An 18,109-nucleotide genomic window follows, 5' to 3' on the forward strand; every position below is an offset into this window, starting at 1 on the left:
AAAAAAAAAAAAAAAAAGAAAAATAAACCACAGAGAAGGCGAGCTGGAATAGGTGAATCTTAATATTTAATGCTCGTGAAATATAGTATTCCTATTCATGACTTGGCATTAATGAAATGGCAACATTAATTTCAGGGCCCTGAATATTTTTGAACTGCAGCAACTTGACTGAGCACAAACGAACTCAAACATTTGGCTCAAATAAAAATTAGGACATGGCAGAAATAACTTACCCTCATTTAATTATTTTAAAAGTGAGAAAGAACACTTAATTTTGAGCATTCAATTCTCTATTGTATTCACAGACCTCCCTGCAAACTAGAAATAATTATGCAATTTTATATTTACATTTTAAAGCAAGTAAAATTTGAAACATCCATAAATGCTTGAAATGTTGCATCATATTTATCAGCAAATTACAATTTAGGTCCAGGCTTGCTGTAAATTGAAATATGTTAACAAAATTGCATGTAGTTCTATGGTTCAAATCATTGTAGTCCCTATGTTGAATGTTGTATTACATTATTATTTGAAGATTAAAACATATTTTCTCTATGAAGTAAGTTCATATTCATAAAGAAGGCATGGTAACATAATAGTCAAGAAGTAAATCCAATGAGGTTGTCAGTGAGGAAAAAAAAAACCAATTTTTTTCCATCACAGTAATATTTTTAGAAGTTCATGCAGTGCAGACTGAAAACCCAGAACTCTCAATACTCTTTAAGAGGAATAGTACAGGAGATATTTTGTAACTAAAAGCAGACTGTTTTTCTTCCAAAAGAAAGGAAGTGTTTTCTAAAGCAGAAATTCTTCTTCTAGAAAGCAAGGGAATATTCTCATTTTTCCTCCTGAAATATCTCTCCTATTTCTTTCACTGAAATTCCATAGTTCTTGGAAGTAAAAAAAAAATATTTATCTCGGTTTTTACATGAGCTTTTTCCGTTTTATTGGAAAATGAGTTTAACCTTCAGATAGTCCAATAATTTATCTATACTTTATGATCAGCTGCTTCAAGAATCACTTAAGATTTATTCCTGGTAATGTGGTCAGTCACCCAGGCAGCATATATTTATTGAATATCAATTATACAGAAACTACTTTTTTAGGCATTGGCTTCATACAAGAGCGACTAGATTTTTAAAATCACATTTAAAGATATTTACTATGATTTTATATTTCCCTGCCTTTATCTTTTTAGAATAACAATGCCATTAAAATGCACAAGCTATATATTTTTGAGATTGATCATAATTGTAATGTGAATAAAACACTTTATTGAAACACAATAAAACGCTTTATTGTTACCTGTCATTAATGCTGACAGTACGTCCTGCAGTGAATGTGTGTAAGAGATTCAGCTCAATAAAAGTACTTAAATGTATATTAATCCTTATAAATAGTTTTTAATTGATTCAAAATTACTTCTATTTTTCCAATAAAATCTACAAGTATTTAAAATTTGGTAAATTTTTTTTGAAAATTTGGACCAATATATCCTTTTACCTTTCAAATGTTAAAAAGCCAAGTGTTTTCCTTTGTTTTTGAAGAAAGAAAATTCATTACAAGCCACACTGCTATGCATTCAATAAGGCAGCAGTTACAGAACCTGGAAAGCCATACTGATTCCTCCTGGCCTTGTTAGTGAATAAGGAATATGTATCTCATAACCCAGTGGGGCAACATCAGCCACACTACATTAAGCAGCATATACAATTTGCACCTTTATAGACTGATATGCTTAGCATTTATGAAGACTCATTTTTCTATTGCTTGAAAAGAAGCAATAGTAATAGTATGTGCAATTAAGAGCTCCCAAGAATAATGGAAAAAACTGTTGACCTGCGACTACTTTTACTGTTATGTGCTGGATGGAAAGGATAATGAATTCCTCTTTATTCTCTTTAGAGAACAGCAATGCAGTTAAATAATACACAAGACTCCAGAATAATTCAGGAGATGATGAGAAGCTAGAGACCAGACTAGTCTCTGAAGATACTGATTTGCTTCCCTATACATATCCCATTTCCCACCCCCTATTTGCTAAGTCCAATAAATTCTAAAAACATTGATTAACAATTCTCTCTGATGGGAGCTATACAAATAAATGCAAATCCTTTGTCTCAAGGGATAATAAGGTACACTGAGGAAAGAGTGGTAAAGTTCAGTACCTCTGTAAGGAAATACAGAGTTTAGGAGCAACGTAAATGATAGAAATGCCAATTAAAAACTTTGGAAAATATGTGACCATTAGGAGATAGAAAAATTCAAGTCTTTAAAATGAAGTACATATTTGAATACATATGTACATATATGCATATATTTTATGTATGAACATAAAATGATAAGTGAGAGAGGAGATAGAGATAGAAGAAGAATCAAAACAGAGGGCTGGGGATATAGCTCAGTGGCAGAGCACCTGCCAGGCAAGTGCAAGGTCCTGAGTTCGATTCGTGGTACAAAAAAAAGGAAAATGACTAACTATAATGAGAGAATAATTTCCAGTCATCACTTTCTGGTTACTTCATTTTTTTTTTTCTAATGATTCTTTTTAGGACAAAATTAGCACATTAAGGGTTGTTATTCCCATCATAAGAGAAGACCAACTAGAAAGAGCACAGTCTTGGAGGAGTGTTTGAAAAACAACCATCATGTCTTAGGAAACAGCATAAATGTGATCATTCTTCACTGGTTAAGAAAAATAATTCTCCAAAAAGCATCCACATGAAAACAGTACATTTCCAGCTGTACAAATACCATTTCGCAAATAACCTCATAACTCTGACACATCTTTATCCATCGCAGAAAGCATAATTCTCAAATTATTTCAGAATTGTAAGAAGGAAGCAGAAAGCATTCCTGCCTCTGGCTCTCTTGCTGTCTAGTGGAGGGGTGAGCATCTTCCCACAAATTCTGGAAGATTCTTTGGCACAATAGATTCCTATGGGCCATTTCAGGTCTCCAGGGCCACCACCACCACCTTCGCCATTGCCATACTTGGGTGCTCGGAGGTGGGGAGGCTGGTGTAAGTAACTGCATTCCAAATGGTCAGAAAAATTTGCTTTTGGCTTATTATGAAAATATCAACCAAGTTGTGATTTTTAAGCTGGGAACTGTCCTGCTTCCTGAGGGGTTGGGAAGACCTGTCTGATTTTCCTATCTTGATTTAAATGCAATGCAAATATAACACCACCTAGGATTTGTCAGGAATGGCAAACCAAGTTTCATGTTCATGATTTTAGGTTTTAAATCTGGAGCAGAAAGCCAACAAACTTTTGAAGCCATGAATATTGTGCAAACTCCACCTGTCACTCACACTGGAATTTCAGGGAAATCATTGAAAGCAGATTTCGATAGGTCATGCTGCTGTGTCCTAGGTTGACTCATCCATTTAGTTCATGTGAAAGATGGCGGATCGCTTCTGCAATTTTTCATGTCATTTGTTGTCTCTCAGACTCAGCTGACATCAAAGCCATCTGAAATGCTCATTCTAGAAAATATGGGCCTGGAGTAGGATGAAACCTTCAAAGACTACTAGGACAGAGTCCTCTACTTCGCAAAGCATAAGCAGACTAAAATCAATTGTAACCAATTTTGAAATGGGTGATGTTTTGAAGATAAATGATCCCACTGAAAAGCAGAAAGTCAGAACAACCAAAAATCCTAAGTTTAAAACTGCTGACTGTGAAGCTTATTAACATCTTTAAAAAAATTTAAAACACTGAAACTGAAAATATACTATTAATAAAATATTCCCTCTTATTCCTAAAATATTACTCAAATGCCAGCATTTGGTTTGGTTATCATTTATTTTCTACTTAAAAACAAAGCTTACACACAATTTAAAAAAGAATAACTATCAAAAGCCATTGATAGCCAGTCCCACATACGAGTGTAATTTTTTGACCACCGCTGAACATCGCTTTGTGTAGGGGTTGTTTGATGACGCAAACTCACTTCCTCCTCTGTAACCACCAGTTCCTGTCCTGCCAGCTCTCCACACTGTCCTGGCTCCAGCTTCAACCCCTTTTGGATGACCTGTCCTATGATGCTTTATTTTTATTATTTTATGAGAACCTTCCTAATTTCCGTTTCTTTTTTAGCTTACCATTAATTGCTGTACTGTTTATTTAACTGTTCTCTAGTGAGCCTGCTCAACTTCTTTCATTATCTATTCTATATCTGCTGCCATTGATTAATCCAGACATTCAGCTGGCAATTGTGGCAACCACTAAATTGTACAAGGTATTGAATCTCAAACTGACTTGCAGTCTCTATAATTTTATGTATTGTAGTTTAACTCCATTAACTGTCACCCAAATTTGCCATAAAAACATGCTTGTTTAAGGACTCAACTGCAATTTTATATCCATTATTTTCAAAAGCTGATAGTATCTCTTATAGCACATAGAAGGGTGAAATCATGAAGGAAAATTGCTGTTAATAGTTTAATAACTTGCAATTGCATGATTACCTGAAAATATTTTATCTGTTACTCTTATTGTATTTTATCCATTTCTCCTCAAATTCTATTTATTCTTAGCTTTGTTTTGATCTTAACTTGTGAGTTTTTCTCTATACACAACATAATTTTTCTCTAAAATCATCTTACCTTCAGCAAAGGTATCTATTTCTTTACATTGCTTATTTTTAAACTATTACGTTCTACATACCATAGATTGATATCATTTCCTTGAATCTCTCTTTTGTGGAATTCATGAATCCTATGTGATTACAGAAGGAGCCCAAATTTGAAAGTGACGCGTGATAAAAACGAAGGAAATCAGAACTTACCACTGAAAAACATCAAGTAGAAAGTCATATGAATAATGAATCACGTCATTTTACCTGAACATTGCAAATGACTTGGCCGTGAATAAATACCACATCTACTTTGCGCTTGGGACCCCTCTGTTTGTGGAGGGAATTGCTAGAATCCCTTGAGTTGAATTTTTGCTTCTAATACTAAAATAATTCCATAATATGTGTTTTCAGGATGTTTTCAATAAATTGAAGAATATATATAGGATAAATCACACATGAATTGGCACCTAGAAACATACTCTAATGTACCAAAGACATTTTCTTCACAAGAAATAAATGTGCACTTCATTGTTGAATTTAAAGTGTACTGTTTGTATAAAATCTGAGGCACTAATGTAGATATTCTGTTTGTATAATGAAACATAAAACAATAATTTAATCTTAAGGGGTACAGATGATTTTCTTTCTCTTTCCAGATGAGTAGAAAGCAACCAGTCTATAATGTAACTCTTAATTTACTATTTGCATTCCGGTTCTGCATGCTTTTTTAAGTCTGATATTTAAATTGTTTTGCAACTCTGCAGAAAATGTCAGTTTATGATTTTTACAAAATTTTATTTAGCAGTATTTCTAATAAATCTCTTTTCTCAAGAAAACCAAGTATCTTTTGGGTTAGATTTTTTAAAAAACAGTACCTCATAACAATGATTCAGGTAATTACATAATGTATAAACTGCACAGAATAAAATTATAATGTTTATTTTACAGAATTAATTTATCAATAGTGTTAAGATTTTTTTGACATCACTCATTTACGTTACAAAAATATTTATAATTTTACCATATATATTCATTTTATCATTAGTAATGAGACAAATTTACAATATTACCACTCTTTCAAGCAAGTGTTAATTAATTTGAAGACTGTAGGTAAAGTGAAATATGTATGTGTGCAAATATACATGAAATATTAGCATATTTCAATTTTCTCTAGATTAAAGACATTATGAGTAAGCAAAAGTGAAAACCAAAAATTAAAGAAATATTAAACTTTAAAATATTTGTCTCTAACAAGTAAATTTGATTCAAAATGAAATTTAACATAATGTAAACAGAGTATTTATTCTCAAGTGTTATAGTAGATATTAGAATGCTATATTCCAAGTAATAATATTAAAGAATGCAGTGTTTTATAAATTTTACACGGACATACCTACACACTGTCAGCAGGTCATGAATTATGAGTTCCATTAGTATTGGTATTGGCAGTTGGGTAAACAAAATGAGGAGAGTTGAGATGAATTGTGGTTATGAAACAATGACTTCATGTATGTGCATTAAATTCTGATATTTTTGTAAATGGAGAAAAATGCAAAACTTTTACAAAATACATACTTCCACTCTAATCACTAATATATGCCAATATGCGATGTATCATTCCAAATTTCTTCTTCAAAATTTATAATCAAGGTTACGGGTTGAATTGGGTTACACCTAAAATAAATTTGTTCAAATCTCAAACCCTATCACAACAGAATATGGTTTTTTTGAGGCAAAGTCTTTACAAATAATCTGGAAAAAAAGTGAAGACAGAGTGCGCCATTACCCAAAATAATTTGTATCCATATTTAAATATAGGGAAATTTTGATCCATGTAAGGCAGAAAGTAGAATTATGCTACCACACACCAAGGGATATCTGGGGCTACAAAATTTGGAAGAAATAAAGAAGCACTCCTCCTTTACAGGTTTCAGAAAGCTCATAGTCTTGCTCAATCTTGATTTCAGACATTTTTATTCTAAGAAAATACATTTCCGTTGTTCTACACCACATCAATTGTGATATCTAGGTGCTGGGGATTTAGCTCAGCGGCAAAGCGCCTGCCTGGCAATTGCAAGGTCATGAATTCGGTTCCTGGTACCAGAGAAAAAACAAAACAAAACAAAACAAAACAAAACAAAACATTGTGATACCTTATTGTAGCCATTCTAGGAAATGAATAAATAGGTATTATGATAAAAGCATTTTCATTGTATAAATAAAGCAAACAATATCTTTTCACATGTGCACATTCACTCAAAACAAAGTTAAAAGCTCTTAGTGACTTTATTGTATAAATATTTACTTTTATGTTTCTGGAAGGAAACTGAAAGTTAATTAAAAAAAAAAATTCAGTGAAAAAAAGTTGTCCATACTGAACATTCCACATAAATACTGCTCTGACATTTGAGAAAAAACCAACACAGAATGTGTAAATTAAATCAACACTGTCACACCTAGAAAACTTAAATTACTTATCTCAAGTTAAGGGTCAATGTACCTTTTTAATGTTGCTTCATTATTGAACCTTAATATATATTTTTAGTAAAATCTCTATAGGTGGCTGATGTGCTCTGGAGAGGAAATTTCACCCAGCCTGTGAAATTTTGTTGTAGGCATTTCACCAAATGACATGGCCAGATTGAGAAGAACAGCTGCAGGACATAAGACTACATTAATTTCAGGAACCCACTGGCCAGGTAAATATAAAACAGCACCAAATACAACAATTTAAATATTTAGTTTGGGCAAGCTGTATAATAAACATGAATTTCTTCTTCAGTGTTTCATAAAATAGAAGAAATAGCAAAATTATATATTTTCAATATTTAAAATAAGAAAAAATCCTCCGGGACAATTATGTAATCGCATCTTCATACTACTCAAAATCTAATGTGCATTTTATATTCAAATTTAATGAAATACCTTACTTTCTGTTTTGCATTATTTGCCCTGTTAGAAGTTTATCTCCCAGATTCATTAAGTTTCTAACAAGGCATAGGCTTAATTTTCTTTTCTGAGTGCTAATCCATGGAATAAGAACAGGAATATTGAAAATGAACACCATGTTTAGACTTTAGAAAGGCACCCATAATGATCACAATTCCCAGAGATGTGTTTGAAACTTCATGTAAAAATGTACCTTGTATGAAAGTGTCAGAATCCTTCATTAACTGGAAACAAACAACTGACTTAGGAAATATTTGTCAAATTATTGTTTAGGCAAAATTAATATACTGATTGTTCAGGTATACCTGTTACAGCAGCTGATGTTACATTAGCACAATATTGTCATGTTTTCATCATAACCTGAGACTTATTTAATATTTTTATTTTTGTTTCTAAACCTATTTTTTCTATTATTAGAAAAGGTGGTTTTGGCAGGGCATATTGGCACACACCTGTAATCCTAACACTCAGAGGCTAAAGCCATAGGATTGCTGTCAGTTTAAGGTCAGCTTGTACTACATAGTGAGCTTAAGGCCAGCATGAAATACATAGGAAGATCCTGCCTCAAAAAAAAAAAAAAAATTATACAAATAAATACAAAACAGCATTTTTAATTTCTCTTATTTTATTTTGTTTTTAAATTTTTTGACTTTTATTGGCATATATTTAGAGTACATAATGATTACATTCACCGTAGGGAAGAGGTACACACATATAACAAAAATATTCACTTTATGTTATATATTGAATGCGCACAATGTACCAAATAAATTCTACAGATGAAGAATTTACCTAGTAAACTTAGCTAGAATTTACTTACCTAGAACCTGAAGTAGATAACTTCTTAACTACTACTTGTTACAAGGAAAACATTTTCAATATGCACGATCAAATATAGTGACTATTAATGATAGATAATATAAAATTTTTATTTTGCAGAATGTAAAGTATGTATGTTACTGCAATATACATATAGAGTCTGCCAAAATGTATGCACTTTTCAGGAAAAGAAGAACTTGTGTAAATATTTTAGTACTAAATTTATTCAAATTTTCTCCTCCTTCCCTCCCTCCCTCCCATTCCCTCCTCTCACTCTCTCTGTCTGTCTGTCTGTCTCTCTCCCTTTCCCGCTTCTGTCTCTGTCTTGCATTCCTACTCCCCATTTCCTGAGAATGTGAGCTCATTTAGAGATAGAGTTATAAGGAATAATCAAGTTAAAACGAAGTCATATATGTGTGTGACATTACAATTGATAAATAACATGAAGTCATTAGGGAGAAAGACAGCCCTAGTTCAGCATTATTAGCATTCTTATAAAAAGTGAAACTTTTAGGGGCTGGGGATTTAGCTCAGCGGCAAAAGCGCCTGCCTGGCATGCGCAAGGTCGTGAGTTCGGTTCCCGGTACCGGAGAAAAACCAAAAAAAAAAAAAAAAAAAGAAAAAGTGAAACTTTTAATACAAGACCGACATACAATGAAGAAGGATGGTGGATCAGTCCTACCGAGAAAGCGGCCATCAGCCACCCAAAGACGTAGACCTCAGGCTTTCCCTTCCCTCACAGCCTTCAGAAGGAACCAAACCTGCTGACACCTTCTTTGTGGACTTTGAGCCTTCAGAACTGTGAAACAAAAAATTCCTGTTTTTCAAGTCAACCAGGTTTAATTAAAAATTAAACAGAATAATTACACAAATTAGCACATTTAATAACTTTTTTAAAAAGGATGATCTGTCACCATAATTTTTAATAATATTACAGTGTATAATTTCTTATATTTAAAACAACAATAAAACTGAAGGGACTGAGGATATAGCTCAGTGCTGCAATGTCTGCCTGGCGAACATAAGGTCCTGAGTTCAATTCCCAGTAACTCCCCTCAAAATAGAAAACTAAATGTCAAATATAAAGACATTGCATTTCAATAAATTATTTCACATATGACCTAGCACATACAACAAACAGAAATATTATACATGGCAGACTGTTCTCTGTTTCAGTTTTACATTCTGTACACACAAACACATATACTCCAACTTTAGTGTAAAACAACAGACATAGTAGGCGTGACCTTGCCGTATCACTTCATCCTTCCTGACACTGAGGCGTCCTTCTTTCTGATGCTGTTTAAATGCAGGAGATACAGGGGCTGGATGTTCAAACCACTCAAGAAAGAAGCTCTGAGCAGTTCTGTGTTGGCACCAGCTTCCTCTGAGGGGAGATCTCCAGCTAAATTTGCAAGTCGAAAAACGGAAAAGTACTATAAATATCAATTTCCAAAATTCTATAGTAACCATAGTAATTTTTAACTATCAGCACACAAGGTATCCCTTTTTTTTGTAGGGACTATGGGTACTGGTGACACCATAAATAGAGCAATTTAGTGGGTCATATTTTCCTGCTTGTCTTCTCTACGGACAATGCATAACCTTCTGAATGTGCCTAATGCAAGCACCATGCTCTTAGAAACCAGATGTGTCGTGTATCAAAGCCAAATAGATTATTTTGAAGAAGAAATGGTAATAAACTATGCTGAATTCTCCAGATGGTTGATTATAATAAATTCTGAGATGAGTACTGAGAATTATTACTCTGTGAAAATCAGTAGTGGTCCTGGCTGGGCCAGGTTAAGCAGAGGGTATGTAGAAAAAGAAACTTTGATCACAGTAGGTTTCAAGAGAGTACAAAGGAAAGAAAATGTATTTGTGAGTATAAGCAAATTGGGAGGAAGTCTTGCACCAAAGAAAGAAACTAAATTAGTGTAGCAGAAGATGTAGAGTAGAGAAATAAATTTAAAGACAGGACAAGCTGTGTACTTTTCATATCATGGGAAATCCAGCAAGACAAAGGGAGAAGGAAACCTCTGCAAGAGAATAGAGAGAAGATGGTAAAGGGGTGGGTATTCTGGGAAGTTGGGCTGGATCTGGTTAGCAGTGCTGGATTTCAATAAGGTTGAGATTTCTCTAATGGAAGTAGTCATGTAAAAAACACAAGGGACTTTAGAGTGTGTTCTTGAAAAACAGAACAGGGAAAATCTGAGACGCTGAAAAAATGGTAGAATCCAAGAATAAATGATATCAGATTACTTAAAATATTTTTACTTAGTGGAATATGTAAATAATGGTGACAGTAAATCTTTCTAAAAATTGGAGGGTATAGAGTTCATATAGAAATAAAAATACATAGGGCTTTTCTATAAAGAACTTTAGAGTACTGAACTCACTATTGAAGTTGTGAAGTAAGGGGGCTGGGGATTTAGCTCAGCAGCACAGTGCCTGCCTGGCAAGCTCAAGGTCATGAGTTCGATTGCTGGTACCAGAAAACAAACAAACAAAAAAAAAAAAGTTGTGAAGTAAGACTCAATTAAAGGGAAAAATACAAAATCATACTCTTTTTTAAAAACCCCTAAATGTAGCAAATCACCATAAATGCATTTATTGAGATAATTAATAAACTTACTGCCTTTCAGCCAGTATGCCATGATTGAAAATAGAAGGACAAGTGATACTTTTTAGTACATGTGAAATAAACAAGTTTTATACTTTAAACTAAAATGCACTAGGTAACAGGCCACAGGACGTCATGGGAGAGACCCATGAAGAGATAGCTAAAGTTATCAAACTAAATCATTTAAAGTAGTGATCTGTACAAACTGCGCTGTGGTCCAGCAAAGCCTGCAGAGGATGAGCATCTTTTACTTTCACTTAAAAAGTGGTTCCGCACGTTTGCAATACATAACTGCACCCACAGAGGGCCGTTGGAGCTCGCACAGGGTGTCTTAGAAATTTTTTTTCCTTCCTCCTCCCAGCCTCCCGCCTCCTTCCATCTCTTCTTCTGCTTTCCCTTTTATAAAACATCTATATCTCTGTTTCTTAACCTGTTTTTTCTTTTGCTCTTTACTATAGCAGTATTTTAGGCTTCTCTCATGAAAGAAAGCAAGGCTTATTTAAGCTTGTGTATCTAATTATTTCACTATACGTGATGGCCTCAAAGCGCTTCCATTTTCCTGCAAGTGACTCAGGTTTATCCTTCTTTGAGGCAGAGTAGCCCTGCACCGTGCACAAAGGCCATATTTACTATGTCTATTCATCTGTCTGTGGACACAGTCCACTTCCGAATTTCTCTGTCACGAGTTGTTCTGCTATAAGCATGGGTATGCATTTTTCATTGTAATGTATGTCCTCCGATCTTAGGAAAATATCTAGGACGGAAATCACCCGCAGAGGAGCAGCCGAAGTGAAATCAGGACAGCAGGAAATTTCAATGTGCACCAAGAAGAGGGTGCTCCTGGATGAATATTAAGACAAAATCCCAGCCAGGCTAGCAAGACTCGGTTGCTATTACGCGCGAGTCAGAGAAAATGAGTCTGTGTGTTGAGGTTATGGATAATATTTATCTTTCTTAGCTGCATAGCATGGGCCCATGAATGCCAGAAGGATATTCCTTCTGAAAGAAGTATAATTACCTTCGTGTAATGGGACACTAAAAACCTATAAAATGTTAATGTATAAATGTTTTTTGTGAAGTAGCAATACAGATTTTCACTCTTTCTAAAAGATATGACCACAAACACAATTCTTAGACATTGTAAGGCTTATGAATTTGTTGCTAGGTAGCCATAAAGTAACCTTCAGATTCCCTCATTCCACTGATGAAAGGTCAGGGTCTGTCAGCATGTTCTCCATCCAGCTGAGCAAGGCAGAATTGAAACATCCCTAATATGCTGGAAATAAAGGCAATGTCCTGATTTTACCTGCTGGCAGCCGAAGTCCTTCAGCAGATTGGTGTTTGTCTTCTCTTGGGAAATCACCAGAATGCAACTGCCCTCATCAATGTTCCTTTCCTGCTCCTCTCTCCTCCTGCCATGGCTTAGTGACAGGTCTCCTGAAAGATGGTAATGCAACAGGACTGTTACAGAATTAAAGTCCAGGCTCTTTCAGCAAAGCAATATATTCAGTTAGATGTCCTGCCTGCTACAGTAAAATAACTCAGAAAAAAAACACTGATGTTAGAAGAAACAGTCTCAAAATTGATAGGCCAAGAAGCCACGGTGATAAACTTTGCTAACATAATATGCCATTTAAGAAAGAAATACGAAATATATTTAAATAATCTATTGCATCATGAATCTAAAAATCTATCTTACAACAAGAACAATGTAATCATTATCATGATAATAATAATAAAATATATGCATTTGGGTTTGAAGAAGTATATTATTTTCTAAGTATGGTAATTGCTTATTAAATATGCCAGGCATAATGGAGCAGAATAGGAGCATTAATAGAGATCTAGCTTTTATGATGACGTTTCTAATATAAGGTTTGTTTTCTGAGTCTGAAAATCTCAAATGTTAAATTTGTTCAAGAGTAATTTCACTCCAACTAACGCTTCAAACATAAATAACAGTTACTTGTTTCTAAAAGAGGAAAAAGCACCTTAGAACGTATTCTATTCTTGTTTTTGTTTCAAATCTTTATCCAAGTCCCAGAAAAATGTTTCCAAACATCCGTCAACATGCAGATATCTGAAACGAAAATTCTAGGAGTAACTGTTCAAAAGGCCTCTCTGCCTGAGAATATTTCAGAATTTCAGTAGGTATACACGAAAGTAAACAAAATTGGCCAAAACTCCTGACAACTTAAAGACATTTTGAGTCTCATACATTCCTTGCATTGCAACATTTGCTCAAAAGTGCTAAATTTTCTACATTTATCCATTCTTTTATTGGCCTATTATCAGTACTACAGAATTAAACCAAGGCAAATAAAATTTAAGATTTTCAAATATATATGTCTTATCTATTTATATGATGTATAAATATATTATTTATAGATATATTATTTATTATAATTATTTATATCTTATATGTATTTATTTTATAGATATAAAAAGTTAAACTAAAACTATTATGTACTATTCAAGCAAAATCATCTCAATGAAAGGGTTTCCAAGGCTTGCGCCAGGTGACTATATTCTTGTTGGATTACCATAGCTAATGAGAGCTGCGGTCTTCAGGGAAGTGTTGTGGTGGACGATCAGCCTTGTAGGTATGACAGAAGGGGAGCAAGTAAAGTACAAGCTGAAAGTTTCTAGTCATTTTCTGCCAGGAACAGGGGAGTTACAGCTGGCAGAGAAAACAGTGGGAGCACAGGATATTACGGTGACATGTATGGGGATGAGGACAATCTGAGTCTTCCCAGTTTGGTGGATTCTATCAAGAAATAGTGAAATAATGAATAAGCATTCCTGACTGCAACTTGTTCTGACAAATTTCCCACCAAGAACTCCTCTTCCACACAGACTAAAATACGTACTTTCACCCATGTAATGTGTTTAGTGCTCATTAAGCATAAATGCATATAATTTTAGTTTTAATAAGTTGCCCTTAGGGGCATAAAAAGAATCTGTGTCAGAAAGGTGACAGTTACAGAGTTTCTAAACTAAAGGGCAAACCATGGGCCAAGATAAATAATCAAGATAAAAAAGCCACATTATGAGAGTTCCATAAGATAATCTGTAAGACTTCTTTAGCAGGAACTTTGCTATAAATTGTCCAGTTGTTTAATTTTGCTTAAATACTTAATTTTCAAATTTCATTTAAAATAATGAATAGTTATTATTGTGGTAAATTGTTTTAGTTATGAAAATATCATTGTAAATTTTAAAGTGAAAGAAAAAATAAATTGAGTAAAATGTGAATATTTTCAAATGCCACTAAACAATTGTCCACAGAATGCAGTACCTTTATAGTAATGCCAATGATCAATTTTTTAAAAATATTAAAATTCACATATTTTGGATTCAGATGAATTGGGTAAAGTAATAGGTACAGGTCAGTTCATACTGAGTATGATATTTTGTCCTCAAAGACCTTTCAAATTTACAAAGAAATAACATATTATAGCCAGTCTCCAAAATGAAAACCATACCACAAGTAACTCTCAAATCATTTGTATTTGTAAAAAATAGTGTTGCAAGTTTAAAGATTGTGATCCAGATCTGTTGGATTTCTTAAACTGTTTGTGTTTTGCATTGTAGAACACATATTGAAAATGTTTGTTCTCAACTGTCTGAGGTAAAAGATATACAATTGTCACAAATGTACTTCTTAAAACATACAATAGTAAAAATCACCAGGTTTTATACCCATTAAAAAAAATACAAAAGGAATTTCATGATTTGTAGCTGTTGCAAGTGTTCGTTGAGTTGTGAAGAGTCTTACAAAGAATTACAGTGCTTTGTTATCAAACTACGATTTTGCATGAAGAAAAGATTTGATTACCAATTATTTAATAACCAAAGGCAAAAATATGATAACATGATTGATGTTTACTCGCTGATAGCATACTGCATGTCAATGAGATTTGAATTACCATTGAGAAATAAAGCTCTTGTTGAGTAGTGCAATGTAAAAAACACTGTTGATACAGAAAACAAATACACAGACATGATTTGATGCTTTTTCGGAGTATAAATCAGTGTTCAAAAAATCCCATGCTTGGCCTATGAAAGTAAGAAGAAAAAGCCTGAAGAGAGCTTTTCAGTGTTGATAAAGTTAAAATGGGACTTATTTTAGGCAACATCCCTTTGAAGCTAGTATATATACCACCACACTAGCAAAAGAATGAACTTTGACCATGCAGTTTTTACATGGCTCTGCTTGTATTACAAAATCAAATTAACTCTGCTGAAAAAGAGTAACTAATTTAGTCTGTAGCATGCAGATATTAAGCGATGTGTTATTTTTTGTATTTCATTGATTTTCTAGAAAATATTGACATAAATTTGGATATGTGCAACCAGTTTTTAACTCTCAATTTTATGACAACTATATAAAGAGCATGAACTGTAGTAAAAATTCTGCATCAAAATTGTGATGTCATAGCACAAAGTGAGTGCTAAATTTTGGAGACTTTATAAATACAAAAGCAATGTAAAATTTTTCAGTGATAATATTTTCCATCCTTGTCAGTAATTGGCGCAGATACGTAACACACCTTGTTCCATTTCTCATGCACTTTCCTTCCCCGTACTCCCCCATCCCTCCGTCTCTTGGTCCCTTTACCTTTTGTTAAACATGTATCCCCTGTTTACTGTTATCTATCTTTAGTTTGCTCTTTATTTTTATTTTAGTTTTCTCAAATAAGAGGAACCATGTCATATTTAAGATTGTGTGTCTGATTTATTTTTCCAAAAATTATGGTCTCAAAGTAGAACCATTTTCCCAAACAGTTTATTCTTTTCTACAGATCAGTAATCTATTCTGTGTTAATACCACATTTTCTTTACCAATTTATATATTGGTGAACAATACACAGTTGGTGAACATAACTATAGGCTGCTTCCAAGATTTAGGTGTTATAAACTGCACTGCTATAGACATGGGAATGCATGTATCATTGAAATATGTTGTCATTAACTCTTCAAGGAAGATACCTAAAAGAGGAACACTGGGTCAAATGGAATGTCTTGCTTATGTTTTTTGAGGAGTCCCAGTACTGGTTTCCATAGTGACTGTGCTAGTTTACGTTCTCATCAGCAACATATCAGGGTTCCTTTCCTTCCACAGCCTCACTAGCATTTGTTATTGTTTGACATCTTGACAGCCATTCTTTGTGGGAGAAGATGGAAATTTAGTATTGCTTAATTTGAATTTTTATACTGGCCAGCAATGTTAAATATTTTCCATAATTTTATTGTCCATTTTTACTTCTTCTGTGGTGTCAGTTCATATCACTTGCCCATTTTTGATTGGTACTAATAAAATATATGAATAAAAATTTAATATGGTGAAGAGGATAATTTAGATATGTTTTCATTCTATTAAGTTAATAAAATTGATTTTATTTATTTTTACTTTTTATTCTCTTTAATAGTTTGATCAACCTTGCAGCCTTACATCTGGTAATCTGAGCAACTTTACTGAAGACAACAATGTGTAACACAGGAATCACTATTAATACCTATAATTTTGTTTTGAAATCTTGTATCATTGTTATTGTTTTTGCTTTGCTTTGTTTTTGTTCATGTTGTTGTTATTTTGTGTCCTTTTCTTTTATTCTCTTTGAAATAAATGTGACTACTCTACCAAATATATATAATGATTTTGGTCTCATACCCAAATTTACTATGTATATAACTAAACATTAATATATAATGTAATATTATATTGTGTAATATATATTAATTCTATTAATATATAATAACAGATATTTAATATATATAGGTTTATTACATAATATATGTTTTATTTTACCATTTATTAAGAAATATTGATATAAAATACAACTGTCTCTCTTCTATTATTTTGAAGGAATTATGTAAATTTTACACATTTTAGCTAAGTTCTGTCATTCCTGCATGTTTCAACTTTAAAGAAATTATAGAGTAATAAAGAATGACAATTTATTTTTCCATACAATCTTGTATATTGTGCACATTCCAAACATATTCGGTGAACTGATTTAGACAGCAATTGTGGTTGCCAAATAGTAGCAGAAGTTTGGGGATATAGAGGACATTATTTGCATATGCAAAAGAAAAATTGGTCAAAGTTTAATTTTAGATCTAGAAGTTTCATCTCTACCTACAGCAGGCAACCTGTGCTTATACCAGTGTTTTCATTCATTCATTAAGCAAATATTTATCAAATTCTTTCATGCTCCCAAGTATTGATTATATTCAACATTCCATAGGGTATAATTTCTTTCTATAAGAATTTGATCATCTAATAAAGGATACACTCAAATGATCAAGTTGAAAACAATTTTATAACAGCCGCTTTAGCCTTACTGTGCAAAAAGTATCATTTTCTACAAACACAATCAGAACCTAATTTATTCTGAGCATAATGCATTTAGAATTTTGGGAATACCTGATTTAAAGATGGATATAAAAGTAAAGCCTGTGAAGGAGGCGAAGAAGTACTTGCCCATGAGGATGAAGGAAAATAGATGGAATTGTCAAGAAAGCAAAATGAAGAAAGTGTTTAAATAAGAAGAACTGACAAAGTGTAAACTGATAATATTAAGATAAATACTAAAAAATTACAATATTCCTATTAGATTTAATAATGATGAGGAATGCCTATGTTATAAAATGCTTGTAGAAGGTGAAAGAGACAGAGTTCACTGGTAGTAGATTGATGAAAAATGAAGAAGAAATATAAAAATAAAGACAATGAATGAGAATAATTTCAACAGAGTTCACAGGAAATAGAGGAAAAAGTGCTAGCTAAAAGGACGTATAGAAAACGAAAAACTTCTCAAGTTATTGACATTCCAATTGGTGAAGAGAAGGAATCAACCGAACAAACAGTGAACAATCTGGCATGCAATGAACAAAGAGACAAAATTCCTGAAAAATTCCTGAACGTTTTCTTATGTATTTGGATCAAGACTATTAGGGGAGGATAAAATAAAGAAGTTTAAAAGTAGATAATATTTACTTATTTGCGGTAGGATGATATTGATATTTATGACTTTCTCACAATAAATTCTTTTATGAAGTAAAATTGCCGAGTAATTTCAATAATTAAAGCTTCGTTAAGTGAAGACAGGTCAACAAATGAGAATGGAAAAA

This window comes from Chinchilla lanigera, unplaced genomic scaffold (genome assembly GCF_000276665.1).
Source record: "Chinchilla lanigera isolate Chin_1 unplaced genomic scaffold, ChiLan1.0 scaffold00034, whole genome shotgun sequence".
Lineage (NCBI taxonomy): Eukaryota > Metazoa > Chordata > Mammalia > Rodentia > Chinchillidae > Chinchilla > Chinchilla lanigera.